At 42.6% G+C, this 25,988-nt stretch overlaps 1 protein-coding gene across 1 annotated transcript in view; it reads right to left on the reverse strand.

The window, feature by feature from the left end:
• ANKRD2 (ankyrin repeat domain 2) overlaps window positions 1–25,949 on the reverse strand; it is a 473,877-nt gene extending 447,928 nt beyond the window's left edge. Inside the window, exons 1-2 of the mRNA XM_069611571.1 lie at window positions 25,862–25,949; window positions 25,540–25,681 (exon numbers count right to left, since the gene is read on the reverse strand). The gene's annotated coding sequence lies outside the window, so the exon portion shown is untranslated. The remainder of the gene's footprint in view (window positions 1–25,539; window positions 25,682–25,861) is intronic.
• Window positions 25,950–25,988: the final 39 nt, after the last annotated feature.

Here is a 25,988-nt window from a genome sequence, read left to right on the forward strand (position 1 = left end):
CTACACCAGTTCCAACAGTCGATTCCTGGATTGAAATGCTCATTAATGTCCAAAGAGAAGCCAAAGAACAATTAGAAAAGGCCAGGACCCAGACCAAACTGTTTGCGGATTCCAAACGAAGACCTAGCCCCTCCTACACAATAGGGGATACGGTTTGACTGTCCTTGAAACTACTACCACGGCATTTGCGACCAAATAAATTGGCTCCTCTATATTATGGGCCATTCCTTATAAAGGAAATCATCAACCCAGTGGCCTACCGACTCAAGCTTCCAGGCTCCTGGAAGAAAATCCACCCAGTCTTTCACACATCCACATGTTCAGACCTCTCGAACTAACCTTCGGCCCAAACCAGTAATCATCAATGAGCAACTGGAGTATGAGGTTTTAAGGATTTGGGATTCTAGATATAGACATGGCAAACTCCAGTACCTAGTGGAGTGGAAAGGATATCCCCCTAGTGAACACTCTTGGGAACCTATCTCAAATCTAAATACCCCCAGACTATTCAGAAGGTTCCATCTCATACACCCGGGCAAACCCGGTAGAATGTGTTTCCGTAGGAGGCAAGCTGTCATGAACCATCGAACTCGCCCCTTCTGGGCTTTCTGGTCCCTGTCACGTCGGGCCTTACACTCCATAATACTACCAACATGGCTGCAAGCTCAGCACGCTCCTCGCCAGTCTTCACATTCTACGAGCGTCCTCTATAAAGAAGCCACGGCCCTGCGCGTCTCAACGCTGCTGCTAGCTGTGATCAGACGTGTGTTCCAAACTCCTCTAGCGCTACTTGCTATTTCCTGGCTCCTGGATTCCCTTCTTTTGACTTCTTCCTTCTTTTCTACTTCCCGGAATCTCTGTGCCTCTTCCGCGCGCCCCCAACACCTTCTTCTTCTGGATTTTCCCGTGATCCTGGACATCAAAGCTGAACATAATCTGGAAGCTGAGGACGGCCGAGCGGTCTTATTTAAGTCCCGAACCATACGAAAGAAGACTCCGCCCAAGGAGAACATCAGGCAACATAGACAGGTGAGAAGGGGGGAAACCTGTGACATTGATAACATTTTACATACAATATCTAGTTGTTTCCATTTTACTACGGATGCCATAGATTGGGTGTCAATTTCATGGTGTATTCAGACCATCGGGTATGAGGCATGTAAACTCAGAATCTTTCGCCAGAAAGTGCCTTCTAGTCTTAGCCACGTAATGTTCTTTATTTGCATCATTGACTCGCTTCCATATGTGATCGTTGGTAGAACCTTTTGTTTGTAATATACAAGTATTGGTTTAATTGAAAATGTTCCTTATTTTCAATGTATTACACAACCTTGTCTAGCTAGCGATTGTGTCTTTGCCTCCAAATTTCCAATCCATTGTTTCTCGGTTGACAACGGATTTATGGTTATCGCTAAGTATTTATATGTTGTAACTTTATCAAGTCTGCTTCCATTGATTGATAACTTCAGAAGTTTCGCGGTTTGGAATGTTTTTTTTGACAAGGACATCACTTTAGTTTTATCGCTGTTTATCTTCAGTTCATTTCTTTCCATGTACACACTTAATAGTTGTAAACTTTTCTGTAGTCCAGCTGGTGTCTTGCCCATCAGTATAATGTCGTCTGCATAAATCATCAATGGAACTGGGATTGAATTTATTTTTGGTGGATTCAATGTTTCACTTTTTGTCTCGGCTTCTATGTCAGCAGTGAATAAGTTGTAGAGCATAGTTGCCAATGGGCAACCTTTTTTCAATCCGTTAGTAGTTTCGATATTCAGAGTAGTCTTGCCATTTTGTGTCATTCTTACTGTTATCAAGGTATTTGTGTAGAGTTGCTTGATTGGCTCTAGTAATTCAACTGGACAGTTCCATGTTCTTAGTTTTCTCCATAATTATTGCCTGGGTATTGAGTCGAACGCCATATGCAGATCAACAAAGGCTGCATGTAAATTGGTCTTCTTTTTTATTGCTTCCTGTTTAATTAAGTTTAGCAATAATCGGTTCATATTTCTGCCTACATTCACAGTAAAACCTGTTTGCCGGACCGCGAGGTGGTTATTTTCTGTTGCCCATTGGGTTATTTTTTTTTGCAGTAATGATGCCAGTAGTTTTCCCAGGGGATCCAATAGTGCTATGGGTCTGAAGTTCTGAGGATCCTCCCTTGGTCCTTGCTTATATAACGGTATTATCGTTGCTTGTTTCCAGGACTGCAGGATTTGGTTTGTTGTGTTGATTGCTGTGAGGATTGAACCCATTATACTTGCCCATAGCTCAGGCTCTTTTCTGATTGTTTCATTTGATAGACCATCAGGTTCCGGGGCGCGTGAGATGTTCAATTTTGTTATCATCTCTATTAGGTCTTGTTTTTCGTATTCAATATACCATCTTGTTGTGACTTGCTGTGGTTCGTCCTCCATGTCCGTGTTTTGGTTTGCGTATATTGTAGAGAAGTGCTTGATCCATTGTTGTTCATAGATGTTGGCTGTCATGTCTTATTGTTTCTTGGCATTATTATTTAGTAAATTCGAAAGCTCCCGTAAATTGTGCGTTTTGTAGGTTTCCATTAGTGCCTCGGCGTCTTTCTGCAACATTATGTGGATATGTGATTTTTTCCAGTTTACATATTACTGTTTTATTTTATTTTTTTGTTGTTCAAAGTTCTGACTGTTGCTTGATTGCAGTCTTCAGATTCCTTTTCTCATCTCTTTTGTCTTTTCTACTAGCTCAGCATTACATGAGAGTTGATGCAGTTTAATTGCATTGTTTTTTTTTCCTTTAAGATACGATTTTAACAGAAAATTGTAGTTCAGTTTGTCTGTATCAGTAGTTAATGGATGTTGAAGATTTTGTGCTAGTAGTTGCTTTTCCACTTTGTTTATTCACAACCTTAAGTTTTTTCCTGTGGTTTCCAAAAGGTACGCATGTAATCGGATTTCTAGGTTCTGATAAACCGTGTCCTTCTGCTGACAGTTGGTAATGGTCACTGGATGATGTCAAGTCACTCTTGATTTCCCTAATTGAGTCTTTCAGTCCTTCTGATAAGTAGGTATAATCAACGACTGCTGAGGAGTTCCCTCTTTTCCATGTTGGTATAGTTTTTCCTTCAGTGTCAATTGGTTGTTTTAGGAGTGTCAGGTTTTTGATATTTATTTCTTTTTGCCACCTCTTTGCTCTCATGGTTAGATCTTCATTTTTTGCTAATACACCTTTCTCTGTGTAGAGATGTATATTCAAGTCTCTGCATATGATGAATTCCACTTGTGTGTATTTTGTTCTGGTTTCATCAATTTTTAGGAAGATTCCATCCATGAAGGTGTTGTCATTGATCGTGGCCGGATTCCAATATACGTTCATTAGAGAGATGACATGTTCCAGGTTTTTCTTACCCCATTTACTTTCTTGTTCTTGTTGTACAATTATTATTATATTCTGGGTGCAATGGTTGATGTTAGCGTAAGATGCAATGTTCCAATTTGGGACTATTTCTATCAGTGTAAGTAAACCTGATGTGGGTCTGCTTTGAGCTCCTTTAGTAGTTGGATTTAGCATTGTAATATATCCATTGCATGCTGGTGTTTCCCTAATCCACCTTTCCTGTAGGCAGATGATATAGAATTGTTCAAGTTCATTTTTTGGTTGATCAAAAAGGCGTTTGTTTCCTCTTGTATTCCAAGTACATATCGACCACGTGGAGTCGATTTTCTTTGATTGTTATGGTTCTCTTGTCTCGTATAGTGTTTCTTCTGAGTGAAAGCTGTCATAAATTTGTTGGAATGGGTAGATTTCACCATCCAATTGTCTTTTTGGTTCTGAATTTGTCGTTTTGCATTCTCTCGGTCAATAAGGTAGTTTCATCTAGATCTGACTCTTCACATATGACGATTGGAGTCTCATCATTTTTGTCAAGGACTCTCTTTTGTGTTGTATCAGTGCATTCAAATCCCAGTTTCTTCAGCGTTTCTTTTAGTAAGTACATTTTCTCCATCATTTCCTTATCTTTTAGTTCTATTTGGACAATGCCTAGGTATTTGTGATCTTCAAAAGTTACCAGCTTGATGTCATTCATTGAAATTGAATTTAGTTTTGGAATTGCTTTTAGAAGTATGAGGATATTTGTTCTGTTTAGTATTATTTGTGTTTTGTTTTTTATTCGTAGATTGTAGTGTATTTGGTCATTCATTGGGTTCACGAACTGTGGAATTCTGATGTCCTCTCGTATTGGTAGTTTTTTACCTCTCTTTCTGTTTCTAATAGTCTCTTTCGACAATAATTATTTTCTTGTTTTCTTCCATGAACACTGCACTCATGAACACTGGACTCATGCATTGAAGGTTCTAAGGATATGATGGATATTTCTTCATATTGCTTTTGCTCATGAATTGTTCCAAATCATATATCCAGAGAATCTTCTGATATCTGTTTGCAGGAAATTTCATGGTAGTCATTATTCTTTTCTATATATTCATCCACGATTATCATTGTGGAGTTGTTTGTTCCATTAGTTTTTTATTCCATGGTTCTTTCATGCTCATCCAGGTGTTCAGTTAAGTAGATCAACAATACTTTGGTCAGGAAATTCCCCAATCACTGACTTTTGGTCTGATGATGTTTACTTGTTTGTCTGAGTAATGCTGAGATTTCTGCCGCTTTTTGCAGATTTTCTTGTTTCAGATCTCAGTTGTTGTCATTTTTCAGTGGATGACTATATGTTTCTTAAGAAGGCTCTCGAGCCTGTGTGCTTGTGAACTAGTGTCTTTTTCTTTTGGTGGTTTGCTGCCTTCTGTTGAGGTAATTTGTTTGTTTGCGCAAATATCTGAAAGATGCCTGTTGTATCTTTATTCACTATTAATGGTGGATTAGCAATTGTTGGTTGTAAGATCGATAAGTCTACTATTTTCCCATCACTACAGTTTGATTCACTAGGTACTGTCTGAGTTGAATTTGAGTTTTTAAGTTCCATCATGTTTTCCCTCGTTGAACCAGGTTTTGTCTGTTGTTGGGTTGCAGACATCCAGTTTATGACACTGGTTGTAAGTCGCATTTTTTCTTCTCTATCCCCTCTTGCTATTTCAAAAAGTCTTTCCTGCTATCTTTGTGTTTGTTCTGCCTCTGATATGTCTTTTTTCAATTGTGTGTGTGAAATTTTCCACATAAATCGGTTTTGTATGTAGCATTGCTAGCAAGGTCACTTGATCGCGTATACTGTCTTTCATGTCTTCTTGTAGCTTCACAAACGGTATCATTGACTGTGAGATTATTGTAATTAACATATTTTGAAGGTCAATTATTGTTGCTGGAATTCTCTCTATTTCTGGGCTAGGCAGGTTGTTTTTTTTGTGCCTTTCTGGTATCTTAATTCTTCTCCATCTTGGGGTTGTTTCCCGATAGTAGAAATTGAGTATAAAATGAATCTTCAAAATCATACTTGAATTTTTGTGGAAGTTTTTCTTTCCACTCTGTGTTATTTTCTTTTCTTTTGTTATTTCTACCTCTTTTGTTTTGTTTAATGCTAGACGCGGTGCTATTGGAGTTGAAGTTGACTCCGGTTGTTTTGCCATAGTTATTTCTCCAAAGACTTCTCTTTGCTTTTCTACATTACTCATTAGGGATTCTCTGTAATGTCAAAGGATAATCGACCTACTGTAGACTTGGATTGGATCAACTGCTGTTTTTGCTTGTCATTTTTCTGATTTGACATGGCGTGTGTTTGCAGCTATTTCAGTTTTGCCTGCTTTGCCTTTTCTTTTTTTGACATATCCTTTTGTATTTGCCTTTTGTATTTGCCTTGACATTTTTGTAGAATCCAGATTAGATGAGTGATCTAGTCATGGCTTTTCTCAGGTCTGCTCATTTTGAGCCTTTGTCACTGATCTTTCTGTTTGCTCAATGTCTCCTGAGTAATTCTGTGCATCTGTTTGTCCCGTGTCTTTTTCTACTATTTTCCCATTCGTGTCTTTAAGTTTCTTATGTGTTTTGCCTCCAATATTCATCTTTGTCTAAGCCGGTTCTTCATCTTGGGAACTAGTGATCTTTTTCTCACTAATACTGGTTGTGTGGTCCTCTTGTGTCTTGACTGTATCCTTCCTTTGCTCTTTTGTGTTTTTTCGATCTTACCAGGGTCTTCTTCTGCATCGTTGATGTTTTCGATGTCTATGTTTATTTTGCCTTCCATTATTACTCCGTCTTCATTGGGTTTTTCCTCACTTTCTCGTTTGTCCATCGTTTTTTCTTTGTCATCTGTATTCGTTGTTTGTTGTTGTGCCTTAATAGTTTCGTCCTTCTTTGATTTTTGGAGTTCTTCCAATTGGATCGAGATTGAATTTTGTAGAAGAATAGACTGTGCCCTGCCGATATCCGCTTGTTCTTGCTTTCTATTTTTCTTCCTGGTTAGTGTTTGCTCTATTGTTTGTTGATTAGGGTCTTTTGTACTTCTATGTGGAGAAGCGGCTTCCATCTTTCCTCTCTTGTTTTCGGTCCGACCTGTAGCGCTGGTTTTTCTATTTTGTTTGTCAGCATATTTCCTTTGGTACGGAACTTGATGTAGCCGCAGTATCAATGGTTTCTATTTCAAGTTCTGTGTAATTTTCAATAGTTGAAGTAGACCAGATCAAAGGGCTATTCCCCACAGTCTCCGGTATGCTTTCTAGTTTTTCTGGAAGCTTAGTATTGTCCAAAGCAGTCCGGATCAGAGGGCTAGACCTCACAGTCTCCGGTGTGCTTTCAGTTTTTCTTCTATTCAGAATTTGTCCAAGTCAGACCAGATCAAAGGACTGGGCCCCGCAGTCTCCGGTGTTCTTTCAAGTTTTCTTCTAACTTGAAGTTGTCCAGGACAGACCAGATCAGAGGGTTAATCCCTGCAGTCTACGGCGTGCTTTTGCGTTTTCCTGGAATCTTAAAGTATCCAAAGCAGACCGGATCAAAGGGCTAATCCCCACAGTCTCCGCAGTCTCCGGTGAGCTTCCAAGTTTTCTTCTAACTTGAAATTGTCCAAGGCAGACCGGAACAGAGGGCTGCAGTCTCCGGCGTACTTTCACTTTTTTCTAGGAACTGTAGTTTTCTGGGGTATACCGGAGCAAGCTGTAAATCCCACAGTTTCCGGCGTCCTTTCAACATTTTTTTGTGAGCTTGTATTTGTCCATAGGCCGGACCACAGTGTTACTCCATGTACCCTATGGCGTGTCCACTAATTTTCAGTTGACTTGTTAGCTTTTTATATAGTTGTACAGTTTCTTGTTTCTGTGTTGCCTGTCAGCTGTATTAGTAACCAGATTGAGAGAGGTCAGTGCGGATTCACAACAAAACACGCTGCTGTTTTACTGCCCTCCCCCCGTCACACTACAGGTCGCTGCGTTAGTTTCAACAATTGAGAGGTAAAGGCAGCATTCAAATATTGTTTTAGGCTCTGCTCACCTTTAGTTTTTAAACTCCTTTTTCCCCGTTCGGGCAGTTGCATCGTGCAGTTGCTGTTCTTTCTTCGCTCGCTCTTAACAGTTGCTGGGCAGCCGCAGAGTCCGGAGTCCGGAGACCACAGACCGAAGACAAAAGATTCTGCGTTGACTCCGCGGGAAGGGGAGGGTTTTATCCAGCAGGCACAGAAAGAGGACTTGCTCCAGTCAATTCAGCAACAGTAGCACACACAGCAAGGCAGCAAAGCAGACAAAAGACTCTGCGTTGACTCCGCGGCCGCTCTGCAGGAAGGAGAGGGTTTTATCTGGCAGGCACAGAAAGAGGACTTGCTCCAGTCAATTCAGCAACAGTAGCACACGCAGCAAGGCAGCAAAGCAAACAAAAGACTCTGCGTGGACTCCACATTTTCTCCATTTTAACTGCTTTATGGCAGAGAGCCACAAGATGTCCTTGATATGTTGCGTGAAAGCTGGGATGAACAAGAGAAACCATTTTGCCCCTTTCCCAAACAGCCCAATGATTAAAGGAATGCCTGGCTATGGTCAGGACGATAGTGCAAACTCATATAGTTAAGGTGACATGAAAACAAGCCTCATTTAAGACCGTTTTTCACATGCCATGTGGCCTGTAGTCAGTGAAACAATGACAAATGTAGATGGCAGCTGTTTTCACATCTCATGCAGGCCTGCAGCCATTGATAGTCAAAGAATTGCGGTCAAACATACAGCACACGTTTTACACAAAAGGCTAGTGTGCACACTTGCTGGAAGAATATTTCTTGGCCTCACCAAGATCCAAAAAGTAGTGCTTTCCTGTTCTGGCAGATGAGCAAACCACAAACGGCAAATAGCTGCCTGTTTTAACTACACACCAGTAGGTGTGAGCGTTGACTACACACTGTTAAGTGTTACATCTGATAAGGATTCAAGAACAGGAAATTGACAGACACAAACGGAAGCGTTGTGCACATCCGCAAGGTCAAGTAGTAACAAGCAGAGAAATATCGCTTTGCAACGCCATGGCCATAAAGTACAGTGGAAGCATTCACTGAAGGGGTACAAAGCTCTCACTGGGAGGTGCTAAAACCCACTTAATGGAGTTATAAATAGGAGACCGTACTCAACGAGCACAGTGACACGCTCAGCTCTACACTTTACTTTTCCAGATAGCGGATATGATGCACACACACGGGCAGAGAAACCATGTTCCTTCTTACATATAAGGCCCAGGCAAAGGGGGAAGAAAAGGAAGCAGCAGCTAACATGTCTGTGCATTGAGGCCAGGGGTGGGAGGCTGGGGAGGAGTGCAGAGCAGAGGAGTCCTGAGCAGAGCAGCAGCAGGAAAGAGGCAGCTGGTCCCAGCTAAGCAGAACTAGTGAACCCCAGAAGGTGCTGTTTCATGTGAAGATGTCTGGGATATATTGACCCACTCCACAGCATTGCTCCACGTCTTTAAGCTGCATTTGCGCAAGAAACAGCAACCTGGCTGCGCTGGCTTCTGTGTGCACCAGGATCTCAAAACTGCATTTTGGCAGCAACAAAAAAATGGCTGCACCATCCTGCCTAGCACACTTCAGGCAAAATGGAACCAGTGGACACACTGAAAAAGTATACCAGTGTGTTCTGAAACCTATAAATGGAGTCATGTGAAAAGTAAAGCCTGCCATTGCTGCAAAAATCAAACATCCCCTTCAAAATGAAACCATTTCATCCTTTCAAAATGCTGCTTTGATGCTAATTCCATCTGTTCATTTTGAAACCACTGTGATTGAAAAGGCCCTGTCATGCCTAGGATATTTCACTGTGCTTCACCAAAACCAGGCATAATTCCTGAGTGACAGGCCCAGTCAAACCAGCTCTGAGAGAAATCAATAAGCAACTTTACTTTCACTCGCACAGGAACACGCGTTTATTTGTTTCCAAATGTATCCAGGCTCAGCAGTTCAAAGAGACTTTAACTCTCTGAGCCAGGTCAAGTGTAAATGTATCTATGCTTTAGATAAAACTCCTGCATTCAAGGAAATGACTGCAGCTGCAAAGACAGTGTAGGCAGCTGAGGGAGCTGCAAAACCGAATTTAAAGAAAGACATGCTAGCAGTTTTAACACATGTGGAAAAATGGGCTTTGCTGACTGAAGAAGAAATTGGCCTGTTTAAAAATAAAGTGTTAATGAAAGCCTGCTTACTTAGCAATGTAAAGGGTTTATGTTAGTGGTGATAATGCACACATAGGCTTCTTCTTTCACAGGTTTGTTTAATTCAGGACCCAAAATAAGAAATTAAAGAGTTTAAAAACACATGGGCTGGATTTGCAAGCTCTCAGAAAAACCAGTCATTCCAGTTGCCAGCAATGAAACTTCCCCAAGGAAGGGAGACACACCATAAACCCAGGACACGCAAGTGAAAATTGCCAGCTTGAAAAACGTCTAATGGGTTAGGACAAAGAAAGTTTTCACGCTCGTCAGACATTTGTCTGTGCTCCAGGCTGGGACAATAGAAGTCCTGGGACACTAAGCTGTCAAGTGTAAGGGACAATAAAACTTTCAATTAAGATGAGAAACCTCCCTTGCCTTGAAGGAAATGACAGTTGCTTGCAGGTTGAGGAGGAAATAAAAAGGGGATCTAGTAACAATGGACTAGCTTTTGGTTACAAAGACTATTTTGTAAAGAAACTTTAAACACTTTTTATCTCTGCAGCAAAAATTAATAAAAATGAAAAAGTTCGCAGTTTCAAATCTAATTTTATGTGCTTTCTTTTAAAACTTGGTAGAACTCATTGCCGCATGGGGAACAGAAGTTACAAAATATAACATATTCCAAGGAAAGTATTAATGTTGCAAACATAAAATTGTGTACATACATCCCTGGGGATAATGCGCATCTGTGTATAAAATTGTGGAATTGTAGGCCAAATCTTTCATGTTTAAAATTACCAAAATGTATCTCAAAGGCGAAACAGGGTTGCACAACCTGGAGGATTCGACTGATCTGTGCTGCACATAATATGTAACCTGTGGGTATAATTTGCCAAGAGATTGCAAGTGTATAAATGTATGTTTTTGGAAAAATCAGATTTTCAGTAAAGTAAATGTGGGAGTTTCTGGACATTGTAAAACTCACCTCATAAACCTGACATCATTGCCTTAGAAATCCAACCAGTTGAGAGCAAGGCAGAGACTAGCACCCCTGCCCAATCCACGTAGTTTAGGGGCGTGCTAATTAACCCTACCCAGCCTTTACCTTGATGATGTCATTTTACACTATAAATAAGGGTCCCTGACAAGACCCTAGACTAGACAGACACTCTGCCTGAATGTCGACATGAAATGACTGATGATCACGGGTCTATTTTCACAGCCTCAAACGAAGTGGAGATAAGAGGCTCAAGGTCACGCCTACCTCAAGTCAAAGGCCCAGGAACATCAAAAAGGGTACTAATATAAGAAAGCATTGCTTAGAGCCTTTTCCATTTGACAAAAAGTCCTTGTTCTCCATCCTTCATAAGAGAATACAATGTTATCCAAATGGCATGGTCCGTATAAAATAATAGAACAAACAGGACCATCTGATTATCGAATGTCTCAACCAGACTGAAGAATTAAAACCCACATTTATCATATAAATCTCCTGAAGGAGTGGAGGGGAAATCCTGTTGATAATCCCACCATAGTTTTGACTAGTTTGTTGTCTAATGAATCAAATAAGAACACTTTGATTCCATCTGCTCTGCCTCAAAATCACAAGGAAGACGTATTAGATTTCCTAGAACAGTTCCCTGATGTTTTTAGAACTGAACCAAGGCGAGTCAAAGGGATGTTTCACTATATCTGTACACTCCCAGGTAAAGTGGTTAATTTAAAGCCTTATCGGATACCTGAATCTAGAAAGGACATAATCACAAAAGAAGTGGAGAACATGTTGAGGGCCAACATCATCGAACCCTCTCAAAGCCTGTTGTCCTCCCTGATAGTATTTGTTGCCACGTCAGATCAGTCATGGAGATTTTGCATCGATTTCAGAAAGGTGAATGATGTCCCCCAATTCGACAGTCATCCTATGCCAAGGATTGATTATCTGATTAATCTATTGAGAGATTCCGTTTTCCTCTCCACAATTGATCTGGCAAAGGGGTAACTGGCAGGTTCTGTTAATCCCGAGGACAAAGTGAAGACTGCATTTTCCACACCCACTGGAGTTTTCCAGTTTACAGTATTGCCTTTTGGGCTGCACAGGGCTCCAGCCACGTTTTAGAGATTGATAGACCAAGTCCTCCATCCTTGTACATCTTTCTGTGACTATACAATCATCATCCACAGTACGACGTGGAAGGAACATTTACACCATTTGTATTTAGTTACTATAGCGTTGAGAAAGGCAGGGCTTAGAGCAAATCCAAAGAAATGACACCTGGCTCAATCAGCTGTTAAATATCTTGGGTTTTTTGCTGGCAATGGATTAGTTCAGCCCCAGACTGAAAACATAAAAACCATCAAGGAGACGCCAATACCTAAAACAAAGAAAGACCTAGAGCCTTTTTGGGTCTAGTGGGGTAGTATAGATGTTTTATTCCCAGTTATTTATCCATCACATCTTGCCTCCCTGATAAACTCAAAAATGCTCAAAAGAGCCTCAGAAGGTAAAATGGAAAGAGGAGGACCAATTGTGTTTCAATAAACAAGGAATTTATTTTACAGAAGATGCTTCACATGTTGGGTTAGGGGCAGTGTTATCACAAGATCATGATGGTATTGAGCATCCTATTTTGTACATCACCAGGAAATTGTTTCCACGGGTAAAGAACTACGCCACTATTGAATTGGAGGTGTTGGCAATAAAGTTGGCAATAACCTATCTTAAATATTAACTTACAGGTATAAAATGTAAATTAGTTACAGATCATGCTCCACTGGCCTGGCTAATCCTCGGCAAAGACAATGTGGATTTCCGTTTGTGTTTTCCAATAGGTGCTGAGGGAACCAGCAGCATTAGGGAAGGGTATGTGATGATTCTGATGGAGTCATCCATTATTATTATTATTATTATTATTATTATTCCCAGTGGTAACCTGCTCCCATGTGGCCAGTGGTCGAAGTGGGTGGGAGCGGTTGGAAGTGGTGCTCCTCTACTTTTTTAATTTAAGTTCTCCTGTTCCGATACTTTTATTTTAACAAGAAACAGTTCCAGAATGGTTTCGTTTTAAATAAAAGTGTAGTAAGAAGTTGACAGTTCCCTTAAACATCAGGGGCACGTCTTTGGGGATTTGTATTGTGCGTGGAAGGGGGCATGGAGATGGGGTTTGAGGGGAGCGGGGGTAGACCACTAGGGAACATAATTCCACTACTTCTTTTCATACACTTCAACTGCTGCATGTGGCCAGGGGACAGCAGCCGCTACCTGATCCTGACCCTGGGGGTGGCAATATGAGGGAGGATCACATGGATGGAGACGGCCTCCGGGGAGATGATATTCCCCATCTTTCCTTGAGAAGAACCTCCCCATGTGTGAAAGCCTCATGACATATTGCCATGTTTCCACCGTCTTTCCCATGAAGAACAGGCAAATCCCTTTGATTAGATCTGTGGAACAACCTTGACATTCTAGAGGAATTATCCTTTTCAATTCCACTTATCGACCCATCAAAAAGGACTGACCATCAAAATCTTTTTTTGTTCATCCAAAATCGTTAAATCATTCATTGGACTTCTATTCCTAGAATTCATCAAGTGCTGAGATGAGGAAGAAGAGAGATCAAGCAATGTGGAATAGAAAAGACTCTGAACCTAATGAGCATTCTAGTGTTCCCAGACACACACCTGTGCCCTGGAAATGTAAGCAGCCCAAACTGAGAACAGAAAAGATCTGCTGTGGCGACTGGCGAGAGAATGTTACAGGGAGACATGAAGCCAGAACCGGTGTGGTGGAGCGAAGCATCGTGCCGCCTGAGGAAGAAGAAACTGCAAGAATGCCAGGATCTGGTAAAGACCTCCTGGGCGTTCACAGAAGGTGAAGAGCAGTCTTTCGCTGACCGGAGCCGAGAGAACAGCAGGTGAGCCGGGTAGAAGCCACAGAGATCTGCCAAAAGAAGAGAAGCAGACAGTGAGAGAGAAGAGGAAGAAAGAGATCGCTTTACCGGGTGACCGCGGGTAAAGACACCAATGCCTCCAGTTACCGGTCAGTCCTCCTGAGAGTAACAAGGACACTGGGGCATTTCGGCATAAATGTGAAAATATTTGAATGTTACCTACATAAGGAAAAGCAGGATGGTGGACATATTGAAAAAAGGCTATTTTGAATCAAAAGCAAACCCTTTTCTAATGTGTAAATGTACACAGTGCCGATACAAAGCAAGCAGAACAAGGGTGGTATATCAGAAGGATACATTATCAAACGTCATATATAAAGAACTTTTGGAACAGGTGAGAGACCCAAACAAGTAGAAGTCCTGGCAAGGGAGTATACCAGGTAGTGACAAGTGTGTGGATATTTGAAGTCCTGGCTAAAGAATACACCAGACGATCTCAATTGTGGAAAGCATAAGTCTTGGCAAGAGAATACACCAGGCAATTTGAAGAAGATTGTGATAAACCAAAGGCCCAAATAACAGTTTTTGATAGAAACCAAGATTATGAAACCAGACTGTTTTTGTGAAAGTATTATTATTGACGAAGAGAGGCCGAAAAAACAGCTGTGTGTGAAAACCGCTAAAGGAGTAAAAGAAGAATCCGGGGAAGGGAACTGCCCTCTGGAGTCGAGAATTTCAGCCTTGAACAAACTGTTGTTCGATTTTTTTTTCCTTTAAGAACACTTTTCCAAACCACTGAAGGTTAAAGACATTTCCCTTTATCACCTTAGATGTTGGTTTAGGTGGGAGGGTCAGAATAGAAGTTTGGACACTAGACAGTTTTTGTTTTGACGCCCGTATACCGACAGATTCTTAGTTTTGTTTTTAGGTAGGGAAAATCCTCTTGGTGTAGAGACAGAGAGGCCTTTTCGGGACCCCATTTCTTTTAATAAAAGTATTCAACGCAAACTATGACTGCCTTGTGTCCGACTCCAATTCCGGACTCCTCACACCACCCACCTGCCACTGGCATCTCTATCCACACTGGTGTAGGGGTCCATGGACCACTGAACAGGTCGGCCGGTGGTACGCCGGTAGGCGAGCTCCAGCCAGCAGGTGGGCTCCATTCACACATTCCTGGGAGCGCCTTCCAGCCTGGTTGGATGCTGCCATTCCTCGCCAAACATAAGCTGCGGGAATTCATGAGTATGTTCCTGCATGCATCTAATGGCAGCATGTCCCCGTTATCAGGGAAATTGTCATCACAGTCCAGACCGTCATTCTGGTGTCGGCATCCCTATATAAATTCTCTTCCCCAGAACTGTGCCATCTCTTAACGCGGTTGCTGGCCCTTGTTGCTCGGCAGCTTTTTTTCCTGCATTTCTTCTGCTTGTTCTGCCCGCAGCCTTCTGCTGCCCTTGTCCTGTGGTTTTTCTTTCTCTCTGTTGACTACCTCTGCCTGCTGTTATGTCATTGCATTGTCTTATCCCCCCTACTTGCCTTGCTCCCTTTTACCAATCAGCTCTCTTCCTTGACCGCCTATTTCTCCATGCCTGTTACCTTCCTAGTCCAGTTGTTTTTCCCCAAACTTTGCCCGTCGCCTATTTTGCCTGCCGCCTACCCTCTGTGTTGTCTATCTTGCCTACTGCCTGCCATGCCTGCTGCCTGCCTTTTCTCCTTGAGTCACCCACACCCGACCAGTTGGTTGTTTGACCTTCCAGAATCCTGTCCGTCCCTTCTGTTTCTCAACACTGTTCTATCCAGAGCCCTCGCTCTCACTTCCTGATTCCTCTGCTGAACCACTTCGTCAGACCCGTACTCCTGGCTGTTCAATTCTACCTGTTTGGATATCGGACTCCAGCCTTTGCCTTCCGGGCCACTGTTTACCTTGTTTCTATGCCAAACAAATACTGGAATGTGGTCTTGTAGTGAAGGGAGTCGGGTTCTGTCTCCTTCCTGTTGCTCCAAGCCGGGAATAGGTCAGGGTCTACCTCTCAGCATCTCGTATTCAACCCAACAGAGGGATCCTCTGCCTGGACCACACCAGGAGGAGATCATCAACTCACGAGACAGGTACTCAGCGAGAGAGGGAGGCACAATTTGACATTATTTCAGGGATTTCATAGTTCAAGATAGGGTGCTGATTTTCAAGTTTAGGGCACCCTCATACAATGTCCAACCCCTATTCTGAAACCTCTTCCCTATCAACACCAGACTCACCCCCTCGCTTCTACAGTTCAAGAAGTATCTCAAAACCCTCCTCTTCATGGAATGGCTCCCCCCAACACCGATGTCCACACACCCTCCACTCCACCACCCTACCCGAGACTGGGATATCTGACCCCCACTGTTTTCTCCTCTGGTTGCTTGTAGATACCTTGATGCCAAATTCCCCTCCCCAAACTCCCCTGTTAGCTCCACCCTCCCTTGTTTCTATGCATCCCTCACCATGTTCTTCCCACTAGGATTGTAAAGTGCAACGTTGCTTCCCAAAGCTAGGGGCCTCATTCCAAGTACAGTGGTCTGGAAATATCCAGTGGCCTGAACTTCCTTGAAATCAGGCCCCTACTGGCATGTCTCTCACTGAAGCACCGGCACCGTTAGTATTGGTGCCGGTGCTTCAGTGTCCCCATTCCCATGGAGTCCTATAGGACTCCATGGGAATGGAGATTTACCGTTCCGCCGCCACTGGTGATATCCCAGTGGCACCGGGATATCAGGCGGTGGAATCAGTGTTATGGGGTCTGCATTCAACAAATACCCTGATAATAATCACCACACTTCCAACCCGATCTCCACCGTTACATTTGCAAATAGATGCACTGGATTACGTACCCGAAAAAAACATTGCTCCATACTGTAGTGTTTAACATAATGTTGCAGTCGTATCTTAATTAGAAGGCATCCTCTGCGATGTATCTTCAAGGATTTTGGGGATTACTAACTGTGCAAACATCAGAATATTAACACGTAGCAATTGGTTTGTATGAAAACCTTGATGTTGAACAAAAAAATACAAAAATATATAGGAATTTCACAAAGAGCCTGAAATACCGGTTATATAAAAAAGATAGTCCTTACCTTAGAACACCCGAAAAAATGCCAACTTGTCAAAATTTTAGGAACTGACCAATATAGTAACAGGTAATCAGGTTTGGAGTGAATCCTGTTGGATTGAACATATTTGGGTGCAATTCTATCAATAAATATAGCCTAAATTAGAGACTGAGCCTCTTATGCTCCTCTCCAAGTACAGATCAATATCACAAACATTATGGTCCAGAGAGGATGTGTGCTCGAGTTATCTGTAAAATTAAACCTTCTAGGGCCAAATTATGGAACAAACTCCTGACCTGGAGAATACCAGTTCCCTTCCCTTAGTAAGCATTTAATTTCTCTTACCTCGGGACACATCTGTCAAGATAGGGCTATCTAAGGAGAGACATCTCTCAAAAGCTATTGAAACCCATATCGGGTTGCAGTAGGGCTGCGTCCTTGCGCCTTTACTTTTTAATATCTGCATATCCGATATTGAGAATTTATGGTTGTCTGCCGACACACCCAATAAAAATGGGATTAACCAAAATAAACTGGCTTGTGTTTGTGGACGACCTATTGTTCTTCAACCAAACCCCAATGGGCCTATAAATAAAACTGAATCTGTTTTCGGCATATGCGCTTGACAACAATCTCCTAATGAACAGGTCAAAGTTGCAGATTGTAGTTTGATTTAACAATAGAAACCTGAAAACTATACATTGATCGGTTGGGGATTTCAGACTGGAAAAAGTGTACTCTTTACCCTATTTGGGATACACGCTATATAACACCATGCCAATAGTGGAAATTAAAGAAAGACTAAGGTCAAGGACACAGCTCCTACTTGCACAACTAAAAAGGGTGTATGTGAGGATGTGCAAGTTTTCTCTACTTCCTGTCTCGCAATTCTACGTAGCTAACATTGTCCCTGCTTTAACATATGGTTTAGATGTCCCTTTGGCTGATATGGGTCCTTACCTGAACATAGTTCAGGGAATTATTTGGAAGAGAATGATTGCTCGCCCTCTCAATCCCTAATGCTATTAGGCATGAATTGGGGCTCATCTCCCTGGAAACTAGAGTGTTGTGGAAACAACTATGCAATTATGCAAAAAAGTATTGCTCCACCCACGAATACTCTCGAAGAGGACTTGAACTTGGCTATGAAATGGGGATCTGTTTACTGAATTAGCAAGTTTAAGGAACAAATGTTGGTGCTCCTTCTTAGAAGCGAGTATGATATTGAGAAATTGATTGCAAATATTGTAAAGACAAAAATAAACTCTATGGGCCCTATTCTCATCTAGGTGTTAAGTACTTAAGTACTGAAAAGGATGTTAAAAGGCTTAACAACCTTTTCGGTGCTTAAGACCTATACTGAAGGTGGCGCATTCCTCTGAAGTCGGAAGGAATGCGCCACTTTCGGAATATATGTGGCGGTTGCTGGGATGGGTTGGAAACTAACCTAGCCACCGCCACATTCGGAAACTGACTTTTTGGAAGCCTATTTTTGTGGCACTCCTCCAGTCTAATATGTGCGCTAAACTAGCGCACAAATACGGTACCCTTTTGGTGCCGTTAAACTGGAAGAGTGCCACAACAAGCCTTGTTTGGTGTAAATGAAAGTGTTCATATGCCACACATGGCTGTATTTGAACACTTTCATTTACATCAAACCTAGCAGCTTCAAGGTTGCATACTCCAACTGCTCGCTTTGGTGTAAATGAAAGTGTTCATGTACACCGTATGGGTGTACATGAACACTTTCATTTAAACCAAAGCGAGCAGCTTCAACGTTGCATGCTGCAACGTTGAAGCTGCTCGCTTTAAATGAAAGTGTTCATATACACCATAAAGGTGTATATGAACACTTTCCTATACACCACCATTCTGCAATATTGAAGCTGCTCACTTTGGTGTATAGGAACGTGTCCATCTGTGTTCTCGGCAGCATTTTTGTAAAATAACGTATATGTCGTTATTTTACAAAAATGCTGCCGAGATTGGATTGCGCCCGTAACACCTTAAAACATGCGCAATCCTCACAAATCACTGTCGTGCCCTACGAGGACGCCCAGGCCCACTTGCGAATAGTAGTGGAGCCTGGGCGTCCTCGTTTGCCCAGTGAATCGTGCTGCTTAGCACCTTCACTGCGCCAAGTTGAGAATAGGGCCCATTATGTAGCAGATTGGAGGCTAACTATAGATCAATTGGGTCTTAATCCTACCTATCAGGAATATGCGGGTTTCAATAGGGACAGAACCAATTTGTCAAGGTATCTTCATGTATTTCCCAGCAGACGAACGCGGTCTTATTTACCTAAGATTCGAATTGAATCATTTGCCCACCCTTGGAATTGCATGGTCCCACATTTGCTCTGGACAGCTCTGCAAGACACTCTAGATTATGCTATAAGAGCGACACACATGAAACTCTTTAACACCTAAAATGACACTTTTCATCCTCTGTATATAGTCAATTCGATCATGCTGGAGATTCCTTGTGGAGTCGCCTGGTGGGGGAAAGAGATGCTGTACAGATTCCTGATCAGGCTCCTTGATATGCTGCACATACAGATTTCATGTAGTAGTTCATTCAGTTTGTATGTAACCCTGCACTTTATCATAGGCTCTTGCACTTTAAGACTGAGGAACTAAGACTTTAGTTTCTTGTGGGTTTTACGGCTATCGGTGATGGATTTAGTGCTTTCCAAATAATGTTTTACAAAGTCTTACCTGAAAAATCTGTGTGTAATGATGGATTTTAACATGTTGTTTCCCGGGTGTTAGGTGATGATTTCTTAAACTGCCCTTTAACTTCGCACATGTTTTTACAGTCCATGATAAATTAATTAATAATGTGGCTTTTAAGGTTACGATGGCCTTAGTTCTTAGAAATGTGGGGTAGTGTGCAATATAAGTAAATGTTGTGTTCAATGAATGGTAAATTGCTATTTTAGACGGTATGTAGATGGATTTTGTTTTTGAAATGAATGTCTTATCTTATTTGTAAACTTACGTTTGTGTAAGGTTTCACTGAGTAAACCAAATCACATTAGTACATCGGCGAGGGGGATGTGGCGACCTCCCAGCCAATGAGGAGGCTTGGAACAGGGGCATTACCAGACGGGAATCCCACTACCCTAAGACTCCTAGGGGTTGGAGGCCGCCATCTTCCATGCCTTGGAAAAAGGTAAGTGCCCTGCTGCCCAACCCCATAGATTTCCCTCCCCTCCCGCCCCACTTACCTTCTGCTTTTTTTTGCTTTTCGGGATGGCACGTCCTGGGAGACTTCTGTCCCGGAGCATGTGCTCCAGATCTGAGATATGCTGCCATGAAAAGGGACTACATGTGGTCCCTTCTCCCGTTCCATGGCGGCCATTTTCTTTGTTTACTCGCTTCTCTCGGGCCTCTAACTATGGGCCACAGGGCAATACCTGACGCGTTCATGTCCCCCTCACCTCACCACCAGCAGCCACCGGCTCGCGGCTTATTGCTTTAATAAAAAAATTAAAAAAATGCTAAACTATTTAGTTGCATGTAGTCCGTGGAAATGAAGGGGTGTCGGACGAAGAGGGGCGTAGTTCTTTCCTCTTCAAAAGTGGAAAAGCAACTCTCGCATTGAGCAAAGAGGAGTAAATTAAATTGACTTTTGGAAAATATAGAAATGTTAATATAGTTATGTTTTGCCGCCATCTGCTGGGCAAGACTAGTAAAAGGCCTCAAGCCGGAATAAAATAAACGAAACACTGAATTAGAGCGTAAGAGAAGGGTTGCTGTTAGAGATAGGGGGGAATTATGGCACAACCTTCAACCCAGGTGATGTCACATGAAGTGACACTGCAGGGGTAGCGTCACAGGATCTGACAGAACAGGCGGATGCATGGGCTATGTCTTCTTTCTTAAAGACAATTAACTATCCACACCAAAACTGACAATCTATGGATGTGTGTACATTAATCATGACTACTGTCATTGCACTGGGGAGTTGTCTGTACTGAAATCGTTGTAGCACGCCTGCACCATTACAGAAGGGGACCAGCTCCATGCAAATTAGTTGTGGCTCTTCCACCAGTGGGAGCAGTGAAAACTGCCCCTGTGCACAGGAACACAAGCAACCCCAAGAAATGTTTGGACTTTTGGGGCCTAATCAGAGAGGTTCAGATTCATTGCCTAAGAACAGCACACAAGGTACCCCCGTCTGAGCGTACCCTGCCTCAGGGAGGGGGGGCATGGAGCGAGGGGGGTATGGTTGTATAGAAGGAAGGAGGTTGGTATGGTGAGAAGGAGGGAGGTATCGAGAAATTGATATTTGGATGCAGGAAGGGATGAAGCGGTCGATCGATGGGAGGTAGGAAGTGATGGGTGGAATGAAGGCAAGGAGGGGGAGGGGGATGGCTGGATAGCTGGCATTTGCATTGCTCTGGGCAGGCTTCCACATCATATGCTAATCAGTCTTGATCTTACCCCTGATATCAGCAGTCTGGCCCGAAATGATGGACCTTAAGGCCACAACATGGCTGGCATTATTCCCGTTCCCATGAAGAGAGGACGTGGCCTAGCAGTTCATACTGGAATGCTCCTTTTGGTGGCATGACCAAGACTTATTTGCATTTGCCTGGTTCCCTTCTGTGTAGCCACACAGAGGCCAAAAAATGAGGGCATGGAACATGGAAGGCTGCTCACAGCACTGACAGTGGTTATGATTCATTCTGCATTTAAATGGGATGCAGCTTCATTCACGTCACTAGAAATCTCCTTTACGTTATAGATGACATTAGAAAACGCATCTGGGGTGACGTGAAATTGCACCACGATTACTCCCATTACTCTATGGTTCCCTGGCCCTTGTGCTGCACTGTCATCCAGTGTCTAATACGTTACAGTGTGCATCAGAACCAACGCTCCACTTTGTTGTAGGCCTGATAACGTGGTCAGAAGGTCAAACCAGGGCACCAGGATTTGTATAAAACACGCGTGTGTGTGTGTGTGAGAGAGAGAAATACTTTAAATGATCATGCACATGTGTGAGTGGTAAGTGAGATTGTGTATGTGGGAGTTTAAATGAGTGAGTGAATGGGCTTGTGTGGCAGACACGTGGTGTGTGTTTGTTGGGTTAGGTGTGGGCCTGCCAGGGCAGCATGAACATTTGTCTACAGGGCAAAAGGAAACAGTTATCCATGTGACAGGTCAACAGAGCATCAAAGGAGCATTGGCCTTGAGTGCCCGCACCGGAGGCGGAAGCCGGGCCAATTGCCAGAAGGCCCGATGCTAAAAGGCCCACTCTGAGCCAGTCCGAGACGCCGTTTGCTGTCGGCCTGACACTCTGCCCCAACTGTACCAACACTCTAACACTGTGCACCTGTTCTAACCTCCGTCACCATGAATGCCCTGACACATCCATCTCAACCTCCTGCTCCAGCACCCACCTCATGGCAAGCACAAGGCAACTAACCAGTTCTGTTTATTTCTGACCCAGGATTTAATGTTGCATGCGCCCTGCAGATGGAATGCTCCTTTCAGATAGCAACCCTAAAGGCGCTGCGTTCACATACCGCCTTGTTTGTATAAGTGAGTGGGTGTGCCCCCACCCCCACATCATCACTAATGAAACTTCACGTGCCCCCTCACTGCCTCTGTCGGACCTTCTCATATCTGTGTTCTTCCTCCTCGCTGCAGGGGGTAGGCACCCTGCATTTTCTCCATCGCTGGACATTCCCCTAACCTGCCACTGTATGAGCATGTATTAAGCAGCCACCCCAGGATCACTAGAGCACGCCTATCATTGAATATCCTGAGCTGAGCATTTCTCACCCTACCCATTGTAATAAGAAAGCATTCTGAAAGGAACACAGATAGTACTCTTGTAATGTAACCAAATACACTTGTAATGCAACTAATTACTCATGCAATGTAACCTAGTACTCTACAATGTAACCAGGTATCTGTGTGATGCAACCAAGTATTCGTGTAATGCAACTAAGTCCTTGCAGTGTCACTAAGAAAGTATTCTTGTAACAGCGCCACGATGCCTGAGGGCTGCTGTGCGCTTTATAAATGCAAAAAATGCTTTGGCTTAAAGAGCTATATAAATTCAATAAACATAACATAAACATAAAAATAAATAAAATAATAAACATTCCGAATAAAGCTTTACAGTGGGGAGTACTGAATGTCTGCCACTACTTAAAAGCAATCCAGCGCTTATGCACATGTTCCAGCATCAGAGTAGCAGCTTAATACTCCCTGGTGAAAAGTAGAACGCTTAAAGTATTAAAGTAAATCTTTGCAATCTGCATTCCCTTTGTACTCATTTTCCCAATGGTGCAAGGGAGAGGATCCAAGCACATACACGGCCCACTATTCCTCGCTGCTTAGCACGTGTCACCTGATTTGAATCCTCACAACTAAATGTTTCCTATGAGGGAGTGCATGTGCATACTACTTGTCGTCAACATCTGCAATTGTGGCCAACATGTGATGTGCCCTGATGCATTAATGTGATCAGATGCATATGTCTCCCTGCACACTCGCTCTCTTTGTTGACTTCCATGCTGTTATGCCTACATCTAAAGGAACAAATACTTGCCCAACAGTGGCAACCATCTTGGAATGGGGATTTCAGCCATTATAACCACTGCTGTGTTATGGTGTCTACCTGCTTTTACATCCTGGCTGCGACCAGGTGACTTTGGCACCTTAAAGCAATCGTGTTATATGGTACTGTACATAACACACCAATAAAATAATTAAAATACAAATAAATATACTGTATCTGTTCATTAGTTCACTATGTCAATTTCTAACTACTTTTAATATTATGTGTTTGTAAATTTAAAATAGTGCAATGTAAAGTAGTTTGGTACAGCACACCTCTGCCATGTTGGCAGCCTTGTTCATGGTGATGCAAGAAAAAGAGGATGGTTTGGGTGTTAATGGGACAGAGGCAGGCGTGGGCTATCCAGGCGGGGGCCTGGCGGGGCAAAGGGGCAATTGCCCCCAGGCTGGCTGGGTTGTTGCACCATGGGCAGAGCTCAGAAATATTATGTTACGTTATTTTAAAGGTATTTATATAGCGCACCGTCACCAATGGAATGGGTCCCCAGGTGCTCTGGCAGATCTATAAACAGGAGGAGGGCGGGTAGGGTTAGTCGAGAGGAGGGGAGTAGGAGAGTGGGAGGGGTGGTGTGCTGTTGGCAGCTTAAGCTCGGTATACACCGAGTGCTGGGCTTTGGTGCAAGTATCGGATCGGGGGAGACCTTGTGTGCTGTAGGTGCTGTTTATGTGTTGTTGATGCAGTGTGGTAAAGTGCGTGCGGATTGCAGGGAGAGAAATGGTTGTGTGAGTTTTGTGTGGGTTAGTTATGCAGAAAATTGAGGGTTGGGTTAGTGGGGTCTGTATCCTGGTTTTGGTATTTCTGGTTCCGTTTGAGCTTTATGCCTGTGGGTGGGGTTGTTGCTGGTTGCTTATGGGCCATCTTGCTGTGGTGGTGCTGCGCGGATCCAGCTGTATCATAGTGAGCATTGTATGGGGTGGTAGGTGTGTCTGAACCTTTTCTTCAGGCGTGGAACTGTGTTGGTGCTATCTATTCTCTTGTTATCTAATGTGACACTGGTCAGTTGAAGCTTTGAATGGTTCAGGGTCAGAGTGCTTCCTAGTGTGGCATGAGGCATCCTAATGAGTCCGTCTTGGTCAGCCTGTGTAGTTTTCATGTAGTTATTAGTTTCCCATATCATGACTATCTTTCAGTTAGCACAAAAATACAGTAAAGAGAATTAGGGGAAATTTTACAGGCCCCGAGATTCATCCCCAATGCCTAGCTTGTGAATAATTCTAAACTCTGGAATTACGTTGCCTATATGCTGTCCCCCTACAAAGGGAGAAAAACACTATTTGATATATACCCACATCAACTTCAATAATTCCACTACACAACTAGAAAAATTCATTACAAAAACTTTATTTAATCAATATATAAAAATAGATTAAACAACCATTAATAAAAAGACTTAATGGAGACTGTATGCTGCCTAAAAAAGATTCTTTAGTTCTATTACCTCACAAAGTGCAATAGTGCAAATTTTCAAACAATTTTTCATGCAGACACTAACTGACCCACACTCCATTTTACTCACTCAACTTCCACATACAATTGTCGAATACATAAAACAGAAAGCTCTCAAACTGTGGGCTGCTCACTTCAGACCTTTAGTATCCTAATTAGGCGAATCTCTAGTTAACTAAATAGTCGGTTGGTGGATGCTACCACAATGTGTAAATCCATTAACACCCAACATGTTTCGTTCTTTTTACAACAATATGTCAAAAAAGTGATAGAACTTCTTCAAGGGAAACTCGACAAGCAGGTTTATATTCTCTTTCACACTCCATGTAATAGTGTTCTTCTGCAAACCTATGAGGAACAGCATAAAAAACAGCAGTAAGTAATGTTGTTAATTATTCAACCATCTAACCAACAATGGAGCTACAAGTCTCCTGTAGTTGACATACCGTGGTAGCCTTAGACAAATGCAGTCCACGGTGCTGTATGTGCATCTTCCAAATAAACTGGCATCTGGTGGTCAGTACACCCCTCACAAGCTTGACCGCCTAGTTCCAGCTCTACAGAAAAAAATATATATATTTTTTAAAATTGTATATATATATATATATATATATATATATATTTTTCTCTCTTCAGTAAAAAAATATTTTGATCCTCTCTCCACACTGGAAAGATTTTTTTAACTTGTAGTTAAGACTCCCAAAGTCCTCAATATTGTGTAACAATGTACAAGTGACGTGCTGCATAGCAGCTTGCTGCCTTTCTTTAATAGATGCATATACGTCCAAAACACTTACTGACTTGTAGACAGACATTTTTGTTACCATAGAAGAAGAAATCATGTATGTGTACACATGGTACCTAAACGCTGAATATCTGATTTTTAATGCAACGTTAGAAACTACTTATATATCTTATTGTGTACCCCCTCTACTACTGTGAAGGTACTTTAACACACAGACTCACTCACTTGTGCCTTGGGAGTCCATTCGCTTGTTGTCTACTGCTGGCGTAAACGATTTCCTGTGCGGATTCTAACGTGGCTGCCGTCTGTCGGGCCTCTTCGTTACCCATACACATACCCTGTACGGCCGCTCCGCGTCTCGCAATGGCTGTATTTCATTAAAGAAATGTTTATTAGAGATGGTAATGGTGGGGTGCTGACGACACAATGTTACTTAACATAACTCTTAGCCCCTATCATCACACCGTACTTTCCGACTAGCCCAGTGTTAATACAATAACAACTATTGTGCAGGCGGTTCCTCCAGTGGCAGTCCTCAAACACTTACTTGGATTGTGTTGTGCGTCTGCCGTCACGTGCGTCTGCCGTCACTTCCGTCTCGGTTGTTCGCACGTACCTTAGGTCACCAGATCCTTCAACCTAAGTCTCTGTGATCACTTTTTAAAGGCAGTATA

This window comes from Ambystoma mexicanum, chromosome 8 (assembly GCF_040938575.1).
Source record: "Ambystoma mexicanum isolate Mex_15411 chromosome 8, UKY_AmexF1_1, whole genome shotgun sequence".
In the NCBI taxonomy this organism is placed as follows: domain Eukaryota; kingdom Metazoa; phylum Chordata; class Amphibia; order Caudata; family Ambystomatidae; genus Ambystoma; species Ambystoma mexicanum.